The sequence below is a fragment of the Cherax quadricarinatus genome, unplaced genomic scaffold, assembly GCF_038502225.1.
Source record: "Cherax quadricarinatus isolate ZL_2023a unplaced genomic scaffold, ASM3850222v1 Contig32, whole genome shotgun sequence".
NCBI classification, from domain to species: Eukaryota; Metazoa; Arthropoda; class Malacostraca; order Decapoda; family Parastacidae; genus Cherax; species Cherax quadricarinatus.
This window is the reverse complement of record NW_027195058.1, coordinates 177,324-192,500: the sequence shown is the minus strand read 5'-3', so window position 1 is coordinate 192,500 and position 15,177 is coordinate 177,324.

Here is a 15,177-nt window from a genome sequence, read left to right as displayed (position 1 = left end):
AAGAATTTTTCGAATGCATAAACATACGCGTTTAGGGAAAGTAGGATCGAGCCCCTACATTCTTCTGCTGAGTAAATCACACACACACGTGTGTGTGTGTGTGTGTGTGTGTGTGTGTGTGTGTGTGTGTGTAAGTGTGTGTGTACTCACCAATATGTGGTTTCAGGGGTCGATTCAAAGCTCCTGGCCTCGTCTTTTCGCTGGTGTGTGTGTATCAATAATAATAATAAATAATCTGAGGTAGGTGTTGGTCATATGATGACCCGCTACAGGGAGTTTCTAATTCTTCTGATGGCTAGCCAGTGCACGCCATGAAAACTAAATATGCATCAAGGTTTTATATCATGCACAGATGGTGGCCTTGATGGCTACGTGAGACACAACCAGCAGTGATCAAGGTGAGGTGAAAGCTGCACTATGTCAGCCTGTAGTTTCTATGACCTCTGAGAACAGCCACTGAGACGGCGTGGTGGTGGAAACAAACTTGGTGCCGATCGATAACTTGGTAATTGATAACTTGATAAAGCTCTGCACAGATCGAAATGTAATCCATAAAACAGGTGTATATAGTATATTTCTACGCACATTCACTTATACATCTGCCATTCAGCACAAGTCATTAAGGCCTATTACAGGAAGTTGTATAAGAACACCCACACTTCCTACTCTAATACTAGACTAGACGTGTCCTCGTCTTGACTTCCTATACTTTCCCCTCACAAACGCTTCTTAATTGTTTATATTTTCCCTATGAAAATCCGAGGTGTAAAGGGTATATACTCACCTACATTTAGTTGCAGGGGCCGAGTCTCACCTCCTGGCCCTGTCCTAGACGCGTGTACGTGGCTCAGGCATATATGTTTTAATGTATATACACTGAAAGTTTGTTTCGACAGGCCTAAAACTTATGAAAGTAACTATAATGCCTCCTCGTGTGGGAAATATATTTACCCTTCAACAGCATTATATAACCGAAAGCTCCAGTGGTCACTGTCCTGTCTCCTGACTAATCTTACCTCACCTAACTTAACCCTCCCCAATCCCTCCTCCCTGTAAATACTTATACCAGAGTAAATACACAGTATCTATCCAGTTTTAAAAAATTATGTCTAAAACTCGTCCTCTTTATCTTAATGCAATTGTACAATATCTCACTATTTGCCCTAAATACAATATGATTGCACTTCACTTTGCAAAATCTGTGTTCACCTCTGTCACCTTCCCAGACAACAATTTTTTTTTACTGTTGCCACAGTGATAATCTTGAGCTATCACCGCTCTCCTTGTGAAGGGTTTAAATTTAAATACACATACACACACACACATGTTAGGAAGTATTTCTTCAGCCACAGAGTAGTCAGTAAGTGGAATAGTTTGGGAAGCGATGTAGTGGAGGCAGGATCCATACATAGCTTTAAGCAGAGGTATGATAAAGCTCACGGCTCAGGAAGAGTGACCTAGTAGCGATCAGTGAAGAGGCGGGGCCAGGAGCTCGGACTCGACCCCCGCAACCTCAACTAGGTGAGTACAACTAGGTGAGTACACACACACACACACACACACACACACACACACACACACACACACACACACACACACACACACACACACTCACTAGTGTCTAATAGACATGTGCCTAGGACCAAATTGTAACTAACACACACACACACACACACACACACACACACACACACACACACACACACACACACACACACACACACACACACACACACACACACACACACACACACACACACACACACACTCACTCACTCACTCACACACACACACACACACACACACACACACACACACACACACACACACACACACACACACACACACACACACACACACACATATATACATATATTATATATATATATATATATATATATATATATATATATATATATATATATATATATATATATATATATATATATATATATATATATATATATATATGTCGTGCCGAATAGGCAGAACTTGCGATCTTGGCTTAAATAGCAACTCTCATCTTGCTATACCTGGACCTGGAGTTTACCTGGAGAGAGTTTCGGGGGTCAACGCCCCCGCGGCCCGGTCTGTGACCAGGCCTCCTGGTGGATCAGCGCCTGATCAACCAGGCTGTTGCTGCTGGCTGCACGCAAACCAACGTACGAGCCACAGCCCGGCTGATCAGGAACTGACTTTAGGTGCTTGTCCAGTGCCAGCTTGAAGACTGCCAGGGGTCTGTTGGTAATCCCCCTTATGTGTGCTGGGAGGCAGTTGAACAGTCTCGGGCCCCTGACACTTATTGTATGGTCTCTTAACGTGCTAGTGACACCCCTGCTTTTCATTGGGGGGATGGTGCATCGTCTGCCAAGTCTTTTGCTTTCGTAGTGAGTGATTTTCGTGTGCAAATTCGGTACTACTCCCTCTAGGATTTTCCAGGTGTATATAATCATGTATCTCTCCCTCCTGTGTTCCAGGGAATACAGGTTTAGAAACCTCAAGCGCTCCCAGTAATTGAGGTGTTTTATCTCCGTTATGCGCGCCGTGAATGCAATAATTTCGCCAAAATCATTCTGAACCTAACGAAAAAAAATATATTTCACTGTGTTTGTTTAGTATTAAATTACTGTAAACAAATCTAAAATATATTTAGTTGGGTTAGGCTAAATTAAATTGCTCCTGATATAATAAGGTTAGGTAAGTTTTCTAAGATTCTTTTGGTGCAAAATTAAAATTTTTTACATTAACATTAATGAAAAAAAAAATATCTTTAAACTTGTAAGAGAAAATTTCAGAAAGGACTTAATTTTAAATGAGTTCTTGTTAATTGACCAGCTTCACATATTCGGCACGACATATATATATATATATATATATATATATATATATATATATATATATATATATATATATATATATATATATATATATATATATATGATAAGTATATTGGATGTTACAAAGAACTTAGGCTCTAGTCTTGGATCCTTAGAGGTACATTCATTTTCATCTTAAATTTATGGGTCAAATAGTGATGCAATATTACTTTTCATTTCAGAGATGATGGTGGATGGGCAGAACACAACTTACACTTAGCTGTCCACATAATTTCTCACACAGTTTGTATCACCCTTCATACACTAGCAAATTAACCTCCATCCCAAAATAAAAAAGAACAACTGACAAAATGTTAGATATTTTGCTTCTGTATAACATAATTTCTTAATCAGTCCTCTCCCATACCATTCTCACACTCCAGCCTTCAGGACCGTCCTCTGCCGACACGGTATTTCCAGGTTCGTGCCTAACAAGCCTCGCCCTACAGGTAAGACCTCGTAGACACACCATTTCCTGGTACATGCTGTACAGACACGCCCCTTCCAGGTTCATGTCGTAAAGACCGTGCCTACATGGGACCCCATATCACAGTTCACGCCTCAGGGGTGCCGTTTCCTAGTTCGTGATTCCCTAGGGTGCCATTTTTTTCAGTTCGTTCATCCATGGGGAAGTTTCCCTTAGGTTTTATACTTCCCCCTAGACAACGACTACATAATGTACTATACATGTGTGTCCATAATACCTACGTGTACCCTCATAAAAATTGCCAAAATTGAAACTTACCTATGAAACTTAAATATAAACTTACCTTTCCTGAAATAACGAATATTTTAGAGACTTGATGCGCAATATATGTTTGTCGCGCTTGGGCCTGCATAGGCCTATAGAGTTGTCTGACCCTGTAGCATATTTTGTCAGGTAATTGTGTCCTCGACACAAACTAAGAGGTGTTATAAACAAAATAACCCGGTTTATTCGTGTATTTTTCAGTCACGGTATCGTGCCTTTTAATTCGTTAAGTAGTGTTATATCATGGCTGATTTCCTTCCACGGAATTTATGGTCCAGTATAAGATTTAATTCGAATTATTAACCATGAGTTCGTAAATCAGAATACAGTAAAGCCACCATCATCAATCAGACTGTCTGGCTTATTTCCACTGGGGTCCTTTAATTCTCTTCCCCATGATGCGACTCACAATACAACCTGCTAAGTACCTACTTACTGCTACTTACTGGCTAAAGCTCTCGCTTCACACAGTGGGGGTCTGGATTCGATTCCCAGCGATGGTAGAAACATTGGGCGTGTTTCTTTACACCTGTTGTCTATGTTCCCCATCAGTAAAATGGGTACCTGGGTGTTAGTGGACTGGTGTGGGTCGCATCCTGGGACAAAACTGACTTAATTTGCCCGAAATGCTCTGCATTACAAGCAGCTTTCTAGTAGTATGACATTGATGTCAGCTGGGACTGTATACCTTGTACATGTAGAAACAGAGATATTATTATTAAGTGAACAAGGGCGGTAGGTGTAAGGAGACGTATATGTATACAAATAACCCGCACACAGGAAAGAGAAGCTTACGACGACGTTTCTGTCCGATTTGGACCATTTACAAAGTCACACAAACGTTTCCACTCGTCCGGGAACCGAACAATTGTCTCTTAGTTTGTGAGCTGAGGCCGCTACCAAGTGAACCACGAAAATCCAGTGATACAAATTACAAGTTGATCTGTTAGTAATGTTTTATTTAGGCCTCATGCATAACTTAAAATCTTTTACAATGATTTTACATAATCAATTATGCAAAATTTAACCAAGGATGCTTTATTCTCAAATATGGGCCGATGGAAACTAAAGTAAACTTTAAGTGTATGTGTATGTATATTAAGGTACACAATCATTTATGTGTACATGCGCTGGTGTGCATGTGCACACGGTTGAGACAGGCCCCATACATAGCTTTAAGAGCAAGTACGACAAGATCCACCTGGTTAAGAGGAAATCTAGCAAGAGGCAAGTTGCGAGGCGGGGCCAGGAGCTAAGACTCGACTCCTGCAACCACAAACAGGTGAGTACCTATCAGAATATAGTCAAATTAGCAGCTCAATAGGCTTCTAGCCCTCTATATGTTTGTATTACTAAGATAAGAATGAAAATCAATCTTGTATTCATTGTAACTCATTTAATGACCATGTGAACTGTTATTGCCTTACTCATCTTATGATAATTTTAAGTTTGCCCGAAATGCTTTGCATACAAAGGGGCTTTTGCATGAACACCCAACTATTATATTCCTTCGTGCAAGAATGTATCATGTCGAAATAAACATTTTTATTATTGTTATTATACTTAATTGCGTTTTCTTAGGCTAAATCTACATGATGTACTTTTTATGTGACCATATAAACTTAGATAAGTTTTATTTATGAAATTTATAAATGGTTTTATTAATGGTAGTATAAAAGACTTGCTCATACATGTTTCCCGACAAGAACTGGAACACCTGACCAGGACTGGAACACCTGACCAGGACTGGAACACCTGACCAGGACTGGAACACCTGACCAGGACTGGAACACCTGACCAGGACTGGAACACCTGACCAGGACTGGAACACCTGACCAGGACTGGAACACCTGACCAGGACTGGAACACCTGACCAGGACTGGAACACCTGACCAGGACTGGAACACCTGACCAGGACTGGAACACCTGACCAGGACTGGAACACTTTGTGTAAGGTATACCTGCTGGTAGGCGATAATGACTTAAATTAATAATGATATCAATCCGCTTTATGGAAATATAGTTATATATTTGTTTTGTGTTATTTTTACAAATCAAACAATCAGGCTTTCTATACAGATAAAGTATGAGATATACACTAGTTATGCCTTATGGTTGGCGTTTTTTTTCATTTTACCAGTGCAGTAGACGTTTTCTATGAAAAATTTAAATGGTAATATAAAATAATTTACTGTGCAATACTTTATTATTTAATGCAAGAATTTATTCTAGCTCAGGGATTCTCAACTTTTCCTCCTCATTAACCCCCTCGGCTTGATGAATTTCTCCGTTTACCCCCTTACTTCCATACAAAAAAATTATCGTCATCATAAAGGACAGGAAAACAAAGTCACACACACATTCTTAGCATTCTCTCTCTCATACACACATACACACATTATACAAAATGAAATTTAATTGAACTATTATTCAATTACCAGGTACATCAAATATTTACCCCTTGCCATGTAATTTTTTACCCCCAAGGGGTAAATTTACCACTGGTTGAGAATCACTGTTCTAGAGGTTATGAACATTTAACGGTCTGGCAGAGATGCACTCCATGTGCGATGCAATGATCAAAATTGGGAAAATTTTGCATCTTTCATGCATAATTATTGATGATATATTCACGAGTAAGAGCTGAGCTTGTAGTTATCATAAGATAACATTTGTTGGGATTATTAACCAGTATGAAGGTTAGCTATCCAGGATAACCCAAAAAAGTCAGTGCGTCATCAAGGACTGTCTGTCTTATTTCCACTGGGGTCCTTCAATCTTGTTTCCCGGGATGCGACCCACACCAGTCGACTAACACCCAGGTACCTATTTTATTGCTAGGTGAACAGGGACAGCAGGTGCCTTAAGGAAACACGTCCTAATGCTTCCACCCGTCCCCTTTAAAACCATAAGAAAAGTTTTGCATGTTATTTAACCAAAACCTAAATACAAGATTATTCAAAGTGTAGATCATAAAAAAGGAACGGCCGTAGTACGTTTGGTGAATCAGCAAGACGGTTAAACGTTTCAGTTTTCACGAGTATCACTCGTGGTGCGAGACGTGGATGCTGGTCACTACAGGTACAGCATCTGCTGAGTGATGGTATCTGTTACTGTCGCCTGGCGCTACTCTCACAAATCAAGGTCATCCACGTACTTTACTATGCTTGTCTATACTTATGGTATTAAATATGACTTTATTGGCGGCATTATTAGTTATTAACGTTTCAATAATTCTTTTATTTAACCCTCACGAGAGAGTGAGCTACTCTTTTATTATTTCTTCGAATATTTAAAAAAAAAAAGTACATGTAAGTAGAAAGATTCTTATATCTTATAAAATAATAAAAATACATATTTTTTTATATTATAAAGTTATGACTGTATGGAAGGCTCTGGACACTCCCTCCAGAGGAATCTTAGTAAATGTTGAGTGAGAGAGAGAGAGTTAAGACAGGGAGGGAGGGAGGGAGAGGGAGAGAGCAAGAGTGAGAGAGTGGGAGGGAGAGAGAGAGGCACTATGATGGTAATGCTGGTGCAGTAGTAAATATGAATAGGAGGGTGTTGGCACCTGGGGAAGAAGTTGATATCCTTTGGGTGAAATTTGACTCCAAACTGACCATGAAGAACCACGTTGTAAATCTTGCAAACAAGGCAGCCAGGAAGCTTACAGCACAGCACTTCGCCGTATCTCGCATCTGCTTGACAGCAGGGGCTGCAAGATTCTGAACGAGGCACAAGTACCTGGAGTTTACCTGGAGAGAGTTCCGGGGGTCAACGCCCCCGCGGCCCGGTCTGTGACCAGGCCTCCTGGTGGATCAGAGCCTGATCAAACAGGCTGTTGCTGCTGGCTGCACGCAAACCAACGTACGAGCCACAGCCCGGCTGATCAGGAACCGACTTTAGGTGCTTGTCCAGTGCCAGCTTGAAGACTGCCAGGGGTCTGTTGGTAATCCCCCTTATGTATGCTGGGAGGCAGTTGAACAGTCTCGGGCCCCTGACACTTATTGTATGGTCTCTTAACGTGCTAGTGACACCCCTGCTTTTCATTGGGGGGATGTTGCATCGTCTGCCGAGTCTTTTGCTTTCGTAGTGAGTGATTTTCGTGTGCAAGTTCGGTACTAGTCCCTCTAGGATTTTCCAGGTGTATATAATCATGTATCTCTCCCGCCTGCGTTCCAGGGAATACAGGTTCAGGAACCTCAAGCGCTCCCAGTAATTGAGGTGTTTTATCTCCGTTATGCGCGCCGTGAAGGTTCTCTGTACATTTTCTAGGTCGCTCACACCTTGAGTATGCTCCACTTTCTTGGTTTGCCTCCCCCCCCTCTCGTCTGCGACTGCTTGACAGAGTAGAGAACAGAGCAAGGCGTCTCATCTCTCTCCTGGACCCATCTTGGATAGATCTGTCATTTCAGCAGAGCCTTCAACACAGGAGGGATGTGGGTGGCCTTACTGTTATGTACAAGGCCAATATTGTCAAAGTACCACACTTGGATCCACTTCGAGGACAGCGTGAAGCAAGTTTCTATACCACAAGACGGGCAGAAAGCAGCAACTTCACACTGGCTGTGTACACTTCTCCAGAACATCACTTCATCTGAGATCGTTTATCCCCAGGATGACTCGAGTCTGGAACACATTCGTACAGCATTATGATGTCAACGAGATAAAGTCAGTTGATCAAATGAAAATGCTGGCCCACAGATGGCTCCAACTTCACCCTGTTCCCTACTTGTATGTTTCATAACAATAAAATGCTTTCAAATGAGCTAATGTTGGTAACAGCTCTTAACTTGTCAATAAAGTTAGGAATCCTTAACTTGTAAATAACTTGTCACTAATCCTCGGATGGCCCGGTAGCCCGGTGGCTAAAGCTCCCGCTTCACACACGGAGGGCCCGGGTTCGATTCCCGGTGGGTGGAAACAGGACACCTCCTGTCTTGTTCTCCTAGCAGCAAATAGGTACCTGGGTGTTAGTCGACTGGTGTGGGTCGCATCCTGGGGGACAAGATTTGAGGACCCTAAAGGAAATAAATTAGACAGTCCTCGATGACGCACTGACTTTCCTTCGTGGCTAACCCTCCGGGGTTAAAAATTCGAACGAAATCTTATCTTAACCTAACCTTGTCAAACCCTGTGTAAAAAGAGAGAGAGAGAGACTGCTCTGTTAGGAAGTGGTAATGATACTTAGAATCTCCCCCAAGATAAGATTATCCAATCAGTGACATATCACACGAGATAAGAACCTAGAACCCAGCTACTAGCTGGATGCTGCCCAAGTGCTCATTATTACAGTACTGTATTGTCTGTAATAAGGTTACTGAATAAATTACACGTAAATTACTTTTAGGTTACCTGTAGTCGCTTCCGGAGATCGCTGCCCCCAAGACCCGGTCCCAGACCAGGCTTCCTGGTTGCTGGCCTGATTGATGAGGCTGTTGGTACCGCTGACCGCACAGACCACAGCCCGCTAATCAAAAACTGATTTGAGGAATTTTCCAAATTCCATCTTGAATACAGCCAGGGATCTGTTAGTAACCCTTATGTATGAACGGTGTTGAAGAGTCTAGGTCCCTTTACACTTACACTCACAGTTTCCCTGCTCTGTACCCGTGGTATCCTGCATAGTCTTCCAATCATCTTTCTTTCATATGCAGTGATTTCGATGGGCATGTATGGAAACAATCCCTCCAGTCTTTCAGGTATAGATTATCATGTATCATTGGGACTTCAGACACTCCCACCACTGTAGGCGCTTGATCGAAGTTCTCACGTATTCATGTCTGCATAAATAAATAATTAATTGTGATTGTAAGCAGAATATAAACATTTAAATAGTTCATTACCGCTGTAACTTGTTTAGATACCAAATTAACGTTTCTCCCCTGGGTCAACGGAAAGCCGAATCTAAAAAATACAGAAAATACAAAAATATGATCTAAAATGACTGATATACACGTACAATATAATGAAGTAAAATTATTAGTAATAAAGCCGAGTTAACACAATAAGGTTCCTGACCAGCCGGGCTGTGGCTCGTACGTTGGTTTGCGTGCAGCCAGCAATAACAGCCTGGTTGATCAGGCTCTGATCCACCAGGAGGCCTGGTCACAGACCGGGCCGCGGGGGCGTTGACCCCCGGAACTCTCTCCAGGTAAACTCCAGGTAAGAAACTGTGACTAAGTTAACAATGGCACAAATAATCTTCGAAAGTAGGATGGCAAAAAATAAAGCCAGGTTAAGATTGCACAAAAAATATTAAGATGAGTGGCAAGAATAACTTACATAAATTAATGGAAGTGAGTAATAACTGATATCAAACATAATTAAAAACACAACTGTTGGATCGACACCATGCCCAGCCCTTCTAAGGTAGGGTAGGTGCCTGAGCCCGAGCCTTTAGCTCATAAGACTGTCATTCCCATTAGCCCCCTTGGGGCGGGGATGGCAGACCAGAGAGGCCTAGCTTCTCCCTACGAGCCCCGTGAGGGCGGGGAATGTGGCTAGGCCTGGGGACCGTTGGTCCCAAAGATGAGGGGGTACATGTGCCTCCTCCCATGGGAGACTTAGGTCTCAGACACTCCCAAGACAGGGAGCCAAGGCCGGGCCACCACTTGGAAAAGGCCAGGGCCGGGAGAATACCGGCGAATCAATAATAAGATGTACCGTTAATATATATATATATATATATATATATATATATATATATATATATATATATATATATATATATATATATATATATATATATATATATATATATATATATATATGTCGTGCCGAATAGGCAGAACTTGCGATCTTGGCTTAAATAGCAACGCTCAATTTGCCATATAGGACAAGCGAAAATTTGTGTGTGCAATAATTTCGCCAAAATCATTCTGAACCTAACGAAAAAAATATATTTCACTGTGTTTGTTTAGTATTAAATTATTGTATACAAATCTAAAATATATATAGTTGGGTTAGGCTAAAATAAATTGTTCTTGTTATAATAAGGTTAGGTAAGTTTTCTAAGATTCTTTTGGTGCAAAATTATAAATTTTTACATTAATATTAATGAAAAAAATATATCTTTAAACGTATAAGAGAAATTTTTAGAAAGGACCTAATTTTAAATGAGTTCTTGCTAATTGACCAGTTTTACATATTCGGCACGACACACACACACACACACACACACACACACACACACACACACACACACACACACACACACACATATATATATATATATATATATATATACATGTATATACATATTATATAGGATGGGGTCCACCTCTGGTGTAAACTGTGGGACCCAGAGCCTCGGAGAAGTGGATAAAAAGGCTTCAAGAAAGAATATTTGGATTTCTTCCTGAAGTCGTTTGAATATTCCACTTCCCCTTCCATCCCATCTTTTCATTCTTTTTTACCAATAGGTATATTTTATTACATAATATAGTACAAAAGGTTTAAGAGATACATTGTTGATAGAAAGATGGCATATACAGTACATGAGATATGAGAGATAAATGTCTAGTATATATTCAGTTTGGAAACAAAGCTGCAAATGATCCAATTAACATAACGCTAAACGGATCATCAGTTACAAGACTGATGATCCGGAAAATTCCGAGGTATGTACTTTGGCAGTAGCCTTAAGTTCCAGACACACATACAACAAATCACCAAGAAAATCTTAAAGACTGTAGGTATACTATCAAAGATAAGGCACTACGTTCCTCAATCAGCACTCCTGGCACTGTACTATTCACTCATATACCCTTACCTCACCTATGGAATTTGTGCATGGGAATGAACAACACTCAATCACCTAAGACCTCTAATAACCCAGCCAAAAGCAGCAGTCAGAATGATAACAAATTCCCACTCCTGCCAGCATACTCCACCAATTTTCAAAAGTCTGAATCTGCTCACCATTAAGAACATCCATACTTATTCATGTGCCTACTACATACACAGAACAATACACGCAAATATAACCCCCCCACTCAAACTTCTCCTCACCAACCTTAGCAGGACACATGACCATAACACAAGACGCAGATCTCTTTTTGATGTACCCCTTGTCCATATCACACTGTGTAAAAACTCTATGCACATAAAGGGTCCCAAAATATGGAACTCGTTACCAGAAGATACTAAGTAACCCGGTCTGAAAATCAATTTAAGACTCTTCTCAAAAGCCACTTATTCACCCTAGACTAAATGCTAAATACTCAGTACACACTTACTCGCTTATGTATTCCCACATCATAATTTCAGCAATTACCTTGAACCTTTTATCCATTGTTGACATGAATATAATTGAATCATTGTTTTCACAAAAAAACATTTTTGAATATATAAATATATATTTTGTTTTATACAAATTAGATTCACTTATAATTAATAATCTACTGTACAACTATGAAATAATTACAATCCTACTGTACAACTACGATACAATCCTCAGTGTTAAGTAGTCTGTAAGCCAATAATGTTAAGTTGGCCCATAATGCCTAGGCATAATAGAGGCTGTCTTTGCATTGCAACCCACTATTGTAAATACAAAACCTCAATGTACTGTTTGCAGAGACATAAATAAATAAATAAATAAAATAAAATAAATTGTTACATGTTTGTCACTGATCATAATGCGAAAATCTCATCCAGCTCTTCCGAACTGGGGCTCGTGCCCAAATGACAGAAAGCATTATTACCCCTCTGAACAGCAGCGCTGAGTCGCTGGAAGAGAAAACTAGCTGCCCTAGGATCCCTAGTTACCCTGATGAGTCTTTTGCCTAGCTCCTTAAGGAACTTAGCTGCACTCTTTTCCCATGAGCCAAGGGTCTCTGAGCCTTTGGGAACAAACATATAATGATGAGCAGGTTCTCCATATTTTCTAGACTTTTGGGACTCCCTGAAGCTGGCGGCTGCCCCTCCTTCCTCCCTGGTGTATTGGAGATAGGTATCAGCCAAGGTAGATGCACATGTGTAGTCCCACACCACCTGCTTCCCATCTGTCCAGGCTTGGGAGTGTGATACCATCTGGACGCTTCTGGCTGCCATCAGATCTGCATATTTGGGGTGGCTCCCTTGCTGCTGGGCATCCGGTTGTTGTGAGGCTTCTCTTGATAATGTTATTAGCCTCCATATATATATATTATTTATATATATATATATATATATATATATATATATATATATATATATATATATATATATATATATATATATATATAGGTAGTAGGTTGGTAGACAGCAACCACCCAGGGAAGTACTACCGTCCTGCCAGATGACTGTGAAACAAAAACCTGTAACTGTTTTGCATGATGGTAGGATTGCTGGTTTCTTTTTCTGTCTCATAAACACGCTAGATAACAGGGATATCTTGCTACTCCTGCTTACACTTTGGTCACACTTCACAGACACGCACATGCATATATATATATACATACATCTAGGTTTTTCTCCTTTTTCTAAATAGCTCTTGTTCTTTTTTATTTCTTCTATTGTCCATGGGGAAGTGGAAAAGAATCTTTCCTCCGTAAGCCATGCGTGTCGTATGAGGCGACTAAAATGCCGGGAGCAATGGGCTAGTAACCCCTTCTCCTGTATACATTTACTAAAAAAAAGAGAAGAAAAACTTTATAAAACTGGGATGCTTAAATGTGCGTGGATGTAGTGCGGATGACAAGAAACAGATGATTGCTGATGTTATGAATGAAAAGAAGTTGGATGTCCTGGCTCTAAGCGAAACAAAGCTGAAGGGGGTAGGAGAGTTTCAGTGGGGGGAAATAAATGGGATTAAATCTGGAGTATCTGAGAGAGTTAGAGCAAAGGAAGGGGTAGCAGTAATGTTAAATGATCAGTTATGGAAGGAGAAAAGAGAATATGAATGTGTAAATTCAAGAATTATGTGGATTAAAGTAAAGGTTGGATGCGAGAAGTGGGTCATAATAAGCGTGTATGCACCTGGAGAAGAGAGGAATGCAGAGGAGAGAGAGATATTTTGGGAGATGTTAAGTGAATGTATAGGAGCCTTTGAACCAAGTGAGAGAGTAATTGTGGTAGGGGACCTGAATGCTAAAGTAGGAGAAACTTTTAGAGAGGGTGTGGTAGGTAAGTTTGGGGTGCCAGGTGTAAATGATAATGGGAGCCCTTTGATTGAACTTTGTATAGAAAGGGGTTTAGTTATAGGTAATACATATTTTAAGAAAAAGAGGATAAATAAGTATACACGATATGATGTAGGGCGAAATGACAGTAGTTTGTTGGATTATGTATTGGTAGATAAAAGACTGTTGAGTAGACTTCAGGATGTACATGTTTATAGAGGGGCCACAGATATATCAGATCACTTTCTAGTTGTAGCTACACTGAGAGTAAAAGGTAGATGGGATACAAGGAGAATAGAAGCATCAGGGAAGAGAGAGGTGAAGGTTTATAAACTAAAAGAGGAGGCAGTTAGGGTAAGATATAAACAGCTATTGGAGGATAGATGGGCTAATGAGAGCATAGGCAATGGGGTCGAAGAGGTATGGGGTAGGTTTAAAAATGTAGTGTTAGAGTGTTCAGCAGAAGTTTGTGGTTACAGGAAAGTGGGTGCAGGAGGGAAGAGGAGCGATTGGTGGAATGATGATGTAAAGAGGATAGTAAGGGAGAAAAAGTTAGCATATGAGAAGATTTTACAAAGTAGAAGTGATGCAAGGAGGGAAGAGTATATGGAGAAAAAGAGAGAGGTTAAGAGAGTGGTGAAGCAATGTAAAAAGAGAGCAAATGAGAGAGTGGGTGAGATGTTATCAACAAATTTTGTTGAAAATAAGAAAAAGTTTTGGAGTGAGATTAACAAGTTAAGAAAGCCTAGAGAACAAATGGATTTGTCAGTTAAAAATAGGAGAGGAGAGTTATTAAATGGAGAGTTAGAGGTATTGGGAAGATGGAGGGAATATTTTGAGGAATTGTTAAATGTTGATGAAGATAGGGAAGCTGTGATTTCGTGTATAGGGCAAGGAGGAATAACATCTTGTAGGAGTGAGGAAGAGCCAGTTGTGAGTGTGGGGGAAGTTCGTGAGGCAGTAGGTAAAATGAAACGGGGTAAGGCAGCCGGGATTGATGGGATAAAGATAGAAATGTTAAAAGCAGGTGGGGATATAGTTTTGGAGTGGTTGGTGCAATTATTTAATAAATGTATGGAAGAGGGTAAGGTACCTAGGGATTGGCAGAGAGCATGCATAGTTCCTTTGTATAAAGGCAAAGGGGATAAAAGAGAGTGCAAAAATTATAGGGGGATAAGTCTGTTGAGTGTACCTGGTAAAGTGTATGGTAGAGTTATTATTGAAAGAATTAAGAGTAAGACGGAGAATAGGATAGCAGATGAACAAGGAGGCTTTAGGAAAGGTAGGGGGTGTGGACCAGGTGTTTACAGTGAAACATATAAGTGAACAGTATTTAGATAAGGCTAAAGAGGTCTTTGTGGCATTTATGGATTTGGAAAAGGCGTATGACAGGGTGGATAGGGGGGCAATGTGGCAGATGTTGCAAGTGTATGGTGTAGGAGGT